Source organism: Notamacropus eugenii, chromosome 3 (assembly GCF_028372415.1).
Source record: "Notamacropus eugenii isolate mMacEug1 chromosome 3, mMacEug1.pri_v2, whole genome shotgun sequence".
Classification (NCBI taxonomy): Eukaryota; Metazoa; Chordata; class Mammalia; order Diprotodontia; family Macropodidae; genus Notamacropus; species Notamacropus eugenii.
The window spans coordinates 447038888-447046519 of NC_092874.1; the positions used below are offsets into that span (position 1 = coordinate 447038888).

Consider the following 7632-nt stretch of genomic DNA (forward strand, 5'->3'; position numbering starts at 1 on the left):
GGTCAGTTTCCTCCATGAGGCCTTTCCAATTAGGTTCATGATCCCATCTGACTCAGACTTTTCCTTGGATTCTTTGTCTGATCTTTCCTTCACCCCCTTCACATTATTCTTAGTTATGTTCCTATTGCATCCACTTAAAGAAGAGAAGGTGCTACAGGGCAGAGGATCATTTATTCCTGAATCATCAGCACAACCTAAGCATACTAAGTGAGTTAAATGATTGGATTGAACTTATATTCTCTTTCCATCATTCAGTATGTTAACAAGACAGATAACATTATCAATGAATGAAGGAATTTTTAGCACTAAATTTGGAGAACTATTTCCTATGGACTTAATATTTGCCAAGTAATGTGCTAAGCACTAAGGATATGATTTAAACTGAATGAAAAGTGTAAGGTACACAATAAGAAATAGAAAGACTGAACACAAATAGGATATTGCCAAAGGGCATACATGATCTGAAAAATGGGTGGGACAGGAATGCTTCAAGATTATAGGACAGCATATGAAACCCGACTCTGAACAAATATTCATAAACTGTTAAATGAATGAAATGACCTCATTTGCTAGGAACATACAAGCAGATTTATGAAATGATATGTACAAGTTCACAAAATACAAAGGCATATGGAAAGGTGACATTTTTCATAGGAGAACGAAAGAGATATACCCATAAGTCATGAATCCATTGAAATAAAGGGATGAAAGTGCTAGATTTGAGTGGCCTGAATTATTTGGATTGGTGATTTAGACCTTCCCAAATATTCTAGACAACCATATGGCGTGGAGGACCATACAAGAAACTGAAATCAAGGCGATTTCAATAATTATAACTCCATAAAGATGACTGATCCTACACATGGCTACAAGGCAGTGTGAATAAATGCGAAAAATATAAGCTTTTCTAAGCAATATGAACCTGAGAAGAGAGTTCCTTTTTCTCTTGGCATTTGATTATCCAATCACAATGGCAAGGCACATAGGCATTATTTTAAATCCCCAATACATAAAATTTCCATTGGTTATGGTCTATTTATGCACCAGTTAAAAACATTCTTTAACAAAACAGAATTTTCTAGTTTACTGGATAAATATACCCAAAGAAACTGCAGAATAATGTTGGGTTACCAAGCAACCAGCAGCTCACAGCCACTTGTTTCTGATCAATTCAACTCATTCATCCAGCTTCTAAGTCAAATTGGTAAAGAATCCTGACCATTTTTTTTCCTTTCGGAAAATGATGGTGACTTCTGGTAACACAATAACACTTGTATTCACAGAAGATAAAAGGGGTAGATGTTCTTTTGATCAAAATGCTACCCTAATTCATTATTCTCACCATGAGGCTTGTGGGAAAGTTATAATTAACTAACTAGACTAGCAACATGATAAAATAAACTGCAGTAATTAGTAATGTTTGAGGTGTTAACTGTCGTCCCAAATTAGAGAAGGGAAAAATAAAGATTCTTGCCTTCAGTTCAAATGTAAGGAATTTTTGAGGGAACAACGCAAATCTGAATAAATAGAGGCTTGTCCCCTTAATTCCTCTTCCTTGGCCCTCAAATTGAAAAGAAATAGCATGGGTTGTGCTAACATGAGTCAGCCAATCAGTAAACATTTATTAAGTGCCTACCTACTAAATGCCAGAAACTGCTCTGAGAGCTACAAATACTGAGAGGGGAGAGAATGAAACAAGTACGTATTAAGCACCTACTACAAGTTAGGCACTTTACAAATATCACCTCATTTGATCCACACAACAATCTGAGAGCAAAGGGCTATTAACATCCCATTTTATAATTAATAAAAATTAATTAGTAATTATTAATAATAATAAGGCAAACAGAGGTTAAGAGATTTCCCACAGTCATCTAGCAAGGAAGTGACCCAGACTGAATTACAACTCAGTTTTCTCTTGGACTCTAGACCCAGTGCTCCATCCACTACGCCACCTGGTTGCAAAGGCAAAAGAAACCTAATACAGTTAGCCTTTTAGTTTCAATGAACTATGTCAGATTGCTTGGAAGTAGTGCTAAGATGCTGATGAATAAAGTTGCTTTTTCCTTGAATGAATGCTTATCACACTACTTTTTTTTCTTTCTGGAATGAATAGAAGACATTATGTTTTCCCTCATTACCTATTTTAACTTAGCATATTGTATGTAAATCACCATAATAATTGCATTCTCCCCAGACTGTGAATTAGGTAGAATGAAACTGTAATCAAAATGTTCATAATTGAAAACATAGTACTCTCCAACTGAAAAAAAAATACTTTGTATACTGAGTTAAAGAAATAATAGAATGAATCATTGACAACAGTTTTCATGAAGAAGCAGGGTTCCTTGCCTTGATTAAACCAGAGCATGTCAAGTGGTTTCCCAAATCTGAATCCAGTTCAGCTCTATGATTGCTTGTTTCTTTCTTCTTTTCTCTATTTTAGGGCTTTTTTAATGCATTTTTCTAACTGATTTAAGCTGTTCATCTGATGGACTTTTTTTTTTTAAGGAAAGCATTAAGTAATCTCAAAAACTGTAAAAACAGCATAGAATACTTTGTTCTGTCATATGTCAGAAATCAAAGTGAAAAATAATTTCCAATAAGTGAAACATCTATGCCAAGGCTCCTGGGAAACAATATTTAAATGATCAAATGAGCTCAAGTCAAGCTGTCACATTAATTCTCTCAGATACCTTTTAAGCCCCAATTTGAAGATTAAGTCTTCTCCCAAGAGGGACTGTCACCACAGAATACCCACAGTTTTACCAAAAAATGCACAATTTCATCAGATTTTGCTGGGTGTTCTCCTTAACTTATTCCTTTGCTTATTGTATTCTATTGGTTGAGTTTCTACGTGAAACCTTTCCTTAACCAATGAAGAAAAAAGTTAGCGATCTAATACTTTCCTTGTCAAATCCTCCGTAATATAAAATATCTAAATGATTATGATAAAATGTTTAGATAAAACCAAAAGATCTATGTTCTAGGATTTGGGGAATAAAGTGTTTATTCAGGGTTTACTATGTGCCAGTTACTATGAAAAGTGGCTGAAATAATCATTCGCCTATATTGAAATTATTATCAAAGAAATGCCTATATTAAGATATGAAGCTGGGGAGCAGTGGATAATGGCACGTATATATACATATGTATGTGTATATGCACATACGGGTATATACACATACATACATATATATGTATATATGCCATATACATATTTAATTTCTGGCATATATCATCTTTTTGACATTCACCAAATCCACATGAATAAATATATAAGATGGATTTCATATGGAGCCTTTATATTTCATGAGATCATTGAACTTCAAAGCAACAGCTATATTCAATGGGGTATTACATCATATAATAGACTTAATGATTGAAATTAACTTTACAGAGCTGGAAGTGTTACCTTCAGAGTCTATGCAGAAGAAATCACACACCCAGTGGGCTGAAAAGTAAACAGTTATTTCCTTTCACTAAAATCCTTTGTTTGAAGGCCATGAGGACAGTATAATAACCCCAAAATACAAAGCATCAGATGATTTTACCATCTCATTCTGAAGATCCGTTTTGTGAAGTGGGTACAAAATGGTCTGAAATGCATTTTTAATGAACTACACTACCCAGAAATCACACTCAATCAAATTCTTTTAAATTATCACCCATTTGTCTCAATTTACTCTAACTACACTGAGGAGCTTGCAAGAGATGATCATATACCACCACACTCTGTGCTACTTTGGGCAAATTCACTACAGCACTTAAGGATCAAAAAGAGCTGAATGAAATTAAATGTATATCTGAACCAAAGAATATTACCAAAGCCCAGTATTATCCATCAGGGGAAGCTGAAATTAGGCAAATTGAACTCAAAAAGCAGCAAGTGAAAATGGGAACAAGGAAACCTTTCCAGTCCATAGGCCTAGAAAATATCTTTATTTTATTAATTAAAATTATTTTTCCCCCCACAAGTACGGGCTGCTCAAAGTTTCCCCTCCCTCTTGCTTGCTGAGGCATACTACCCGATGCCCTTTCGTGCCAACTTTGCCAGGTCCAGCAGCTTATTCATATCAATCTGTTCTGGCCAGAATCTTGCCTTTATCTGAATGGTCTCAGTGGCAGTGACAGATGGTTTCAGATAAGATAGGAAAGAGGGGACAGAACAGGATGGAGCAGAAGGTGGCTTCCAAAAGAGCCACCGGTGCCAGAGCTCAGCATCCATGCCTCCCCTTCCCCACCAGTCCCTGAAGATGTGCAGGGCGCGGGCTCGTGCGCTCTCATGAATGCGGGCGCGTACACACAGGCACAGGAGCGTGCGCCACAGAACACATTCCAAAGCTCCCCAAGTTGTCGGGTCCCCAGGGCCTCTTCCTTTGCTGTTCCCCGCGGGCTGAGACTGGCTCTCTTTCCCCCTGGCAGCCCAAGTCAAAGGTTTAAAGGGCAAGGGACCGACCAAGCAGCAGAGACTAGGAATGTGGGATTTCCTTGCCAAGTACCTCTTACCCAGCAAGGAACGCATCTCCGAGCAGTTCACTGTACCAGCCTAGATCTGGTCCGTAGGGGAGTCACCCAGGGCACCTCTCGCCCAAGCACTCCACCCTTCCCACCCCTTTCCCTCCTTTATCTATCCTCTAGGGCAAATGCAAAAACCTCCCTAGCGCCTTAGCCTCCCCAGAGAGCCAGGGGCAGCTCTATCTGCCCACCACAGGTCACCCACTAGGGCTCCTTGCTCCCCCACCCCCAACTCTCACGTCCCTCCCTCCCTCCCCACTTCTCCAAGTAGAAGCACTGTCACACATACACACAGACACACACAGACAGACACACAGACACACAGACACACAGACACACACACACACACACACACACACACACACACACTCTTCTGTACCTTGGCCCCCTTGCTGGGCACTCTCCAGACACTTGCCCTTCCTTGTTGCCGGCGTTTCTACTTTAGCTCCGCACACCCTCCTCCTTCCCCACCTCCCACCCCCTGGAGATAATGGTTATTAGCGGCCCAAGTAATAGTAAGAACAGGAGTTGATTGGATTTTCCACCCCGCCTCCTGGCTGAGAGAGTGCGGCTGGCAAGAAGTGGACAGGGACAGGAACTGCCCCAGCTACCCACCCCTCCCCCCGCCCCAGCAGCTCTCCAGATTCTCTCTCTCTCTCTCTCTCTCTCTCTCTCTCTCTCTCTCTCTCTCTCTCTCTCTCTCTCTCTCTCTCTCTCAAGCACACTCACACGCACACACACACACACACACACACACACACACATACACACGTCTACATTCACACTCCACACTGGCACACACTCACCAAAAAACCGGCACAAAGAGAAAAGAAGGGAACATCCGTGACCGGCATGTCTAGGTCCTTAGGCACAGCTTCCAGGGAACCATGGTAACGCGGCAAGCCCCCAATTCTTTCAAACTCTCTCTCTCTCTCTCTCTCTCTCTCTCTCTCTCTCTCTCTCTCTCTCTCTCTCTCTCTCTCTCTCTCTCTCTCTCTCACGCGCACACGCACACATGCACACACACACACACACACACACACACACACGTCTGAAGCTTTTGCTCACCTAGGGGGCAGAAAGAAGGGACAGTTGAGAGCCTGTGCACTCCACCCCTTCCAGAAAGCTAGATGACCGGAGGGAGGGCTTGGGGATCGTTGAAGAGAGCCCCAAATAGTTGGAGGGTGATAAGTGGGAGGGATCCCCACAGGGGTTCCACCCACCTGATCGACAGGAATATTAAGTTAAATTTTAGTAATGGAGGGAAGGGGTGATGTAGGATCAGGGAAGTGAGGAGAAAAAGGTACGAATGGAAGAAGGCAGGTGGAATACTCCAGACACGTAATTCCCTACTTTGGGAAAGACAGCTTGGTGAGGTGAATTACACACACACACACACACACACACACACACACACACACACACACACACACACACACACACACACACAATCGCCACCCAGTCTCTTGACAGAAGAATACTTTAGGGTCTGGGGAGGAAGAAAAATAGCGGGGTAGGGAAGAAGGGGGAGAGGACCGTGAGTGAGAAAGATCACCCCCACCCCCATTTCTCCCAACACACCTCATTGGCCTTCCTGGGCGAGGTCAGATTCCGTGCCTCCCCAAAGGAAAGTTCTTCTGCCACCCCAGCTGCTCAGGGCAGAAAGGAGGGAGGCTGACTTCGGGGTTAAGAGCCTCTTGTTTTCCGCTGCTCCTCCTCGGGGAGTAACCAACCTCTCCCAGGCTGGCAGCACGCGAATCCGTCGGGGAGACTCCGCCTCACCCCCTCCCGTAGCTGGCACAAGACTAGACACGGCAGCTCCCGTCCCGCCTGGTACCCCTCCCCGCCTGTCCACTCCCTCTCATCTCAGAACCAAGGCAGTCTCACTTCCCTTTCTCCTCTCCTGTCGTCCTCTCTCCTGGGTTTTTCCTCCCCCGCCTTCCCTTTCTGCTTTGCCTGCCACCCCCACCCCTTTCCCTCTCCTTTTTTTTTTTTTTTTATTCAGCAGTCTTTCTCCCTTTTCTCCCTCCAATCACCCCTACTTCACCCATCCCTCCAACATCCAGTCTCGAGGAATTGCCTCCTTTTTCCCGTCTCCCAGTCACTGGATAACCTAGCTTTAGGGCTTTTCTTTCATAGAAATGCAATAAAAATGAGTCCTGAACTTTTCCCACCTTTTTCTATATCTATATGATCCTAAAAGGACCTTTACTCTCTTTTGCTGCAAATGGGCTCAGCTAGGAGGAGCAGGTGAAAGAAAGACAATTCAAGTTCTCCCATTGGTTTTCCTTCGATGTTTATCCCAGATGGTCTTCTATCAAGCTTGGCAGAACAGCTATTGCTACATTTCAGAAGGCTGCTGAATTTAGCACTACCTATTACACACACATATACAAGGTAGTGCTATATACACATATATGTATGTATATATATATACACACATACATAAAATATATGCATATACATGCATACATACACATATGCACACACATATGTATATACATATATGCACACAGAGACAATTCTCATCAAGGGTTTGGTATGCTGTAATATTTTATATTTTAAAATATGACTGTTCAGACAATAAAGGTGCTTTTTGCCATTATATTCCAAACTTATAAACCCTCACATTTTTGAAACTTCCAGAGGCAACATGTTATTCTGTGCAATATGTGGTTCTTTTGTAGACTTCAATTCTCCAGGTCCACATTTTAATCTTGAGGATCTGAGAATTTTTGGCATCTAATTATGTATCATTTTAAAATATGTACCTTGTCCTCAATCAGTCAGTGAATCAGGCAACAAGCATTCAATAAGCACCCACCATGTACAAGGTACTGTCATAAATGATAGAAAAACAACAAAGTAGGAGGAGGCAACAATACAGTTATCATTGCTCGCAAAGAGTCTAATGGCGAAGACAACAACCATGTTGCATGGTCAGGTGCTTTTAAAATCTTGAAATTGACATGGAATTATTTACAAGCTTTCACTTTAAAAATTATTCAATTCCCTTTTCTCTTTGTTTTTTAGCAAAGATTTTTTTTTAATCTGACCTTTTTAACTAGCCACTTATTAAAAAGGAAAAATTCTATCCAATTTAAGTCCTGACTG

General features: G+C 41.4%; 1 protein-coding gene across 6 annotated transcripts in view; it reads right to left on the bottom strand.

Annotated features, from left to right (window-relative positions):
• Positions 1–6258, bottom strand: part of CHL1 (cell adhesion molecule L1 like) — a 272185-nt gene extending 265927 nt beyond the window's left edge. For 5 of the 6 annotated variants that reach the window (XM_072598646.1, XM_072598649.1, XM_072598645.1 and 2 more), the window contains exon 1: positions 6100–6258. The gene's annotated coding sequence lies outside the window, so the exon portion shown is untranslated. Of the gene's footprint in view, positions 1–5324; positions 5459–6099 lie in introns of those variants that run through there. The other variant, XM_072598644.1, reaches the window with a different exon arrangement.
• Between the last annotated feature and the right edge of the window lie 1374 nt (positions 6259–7632).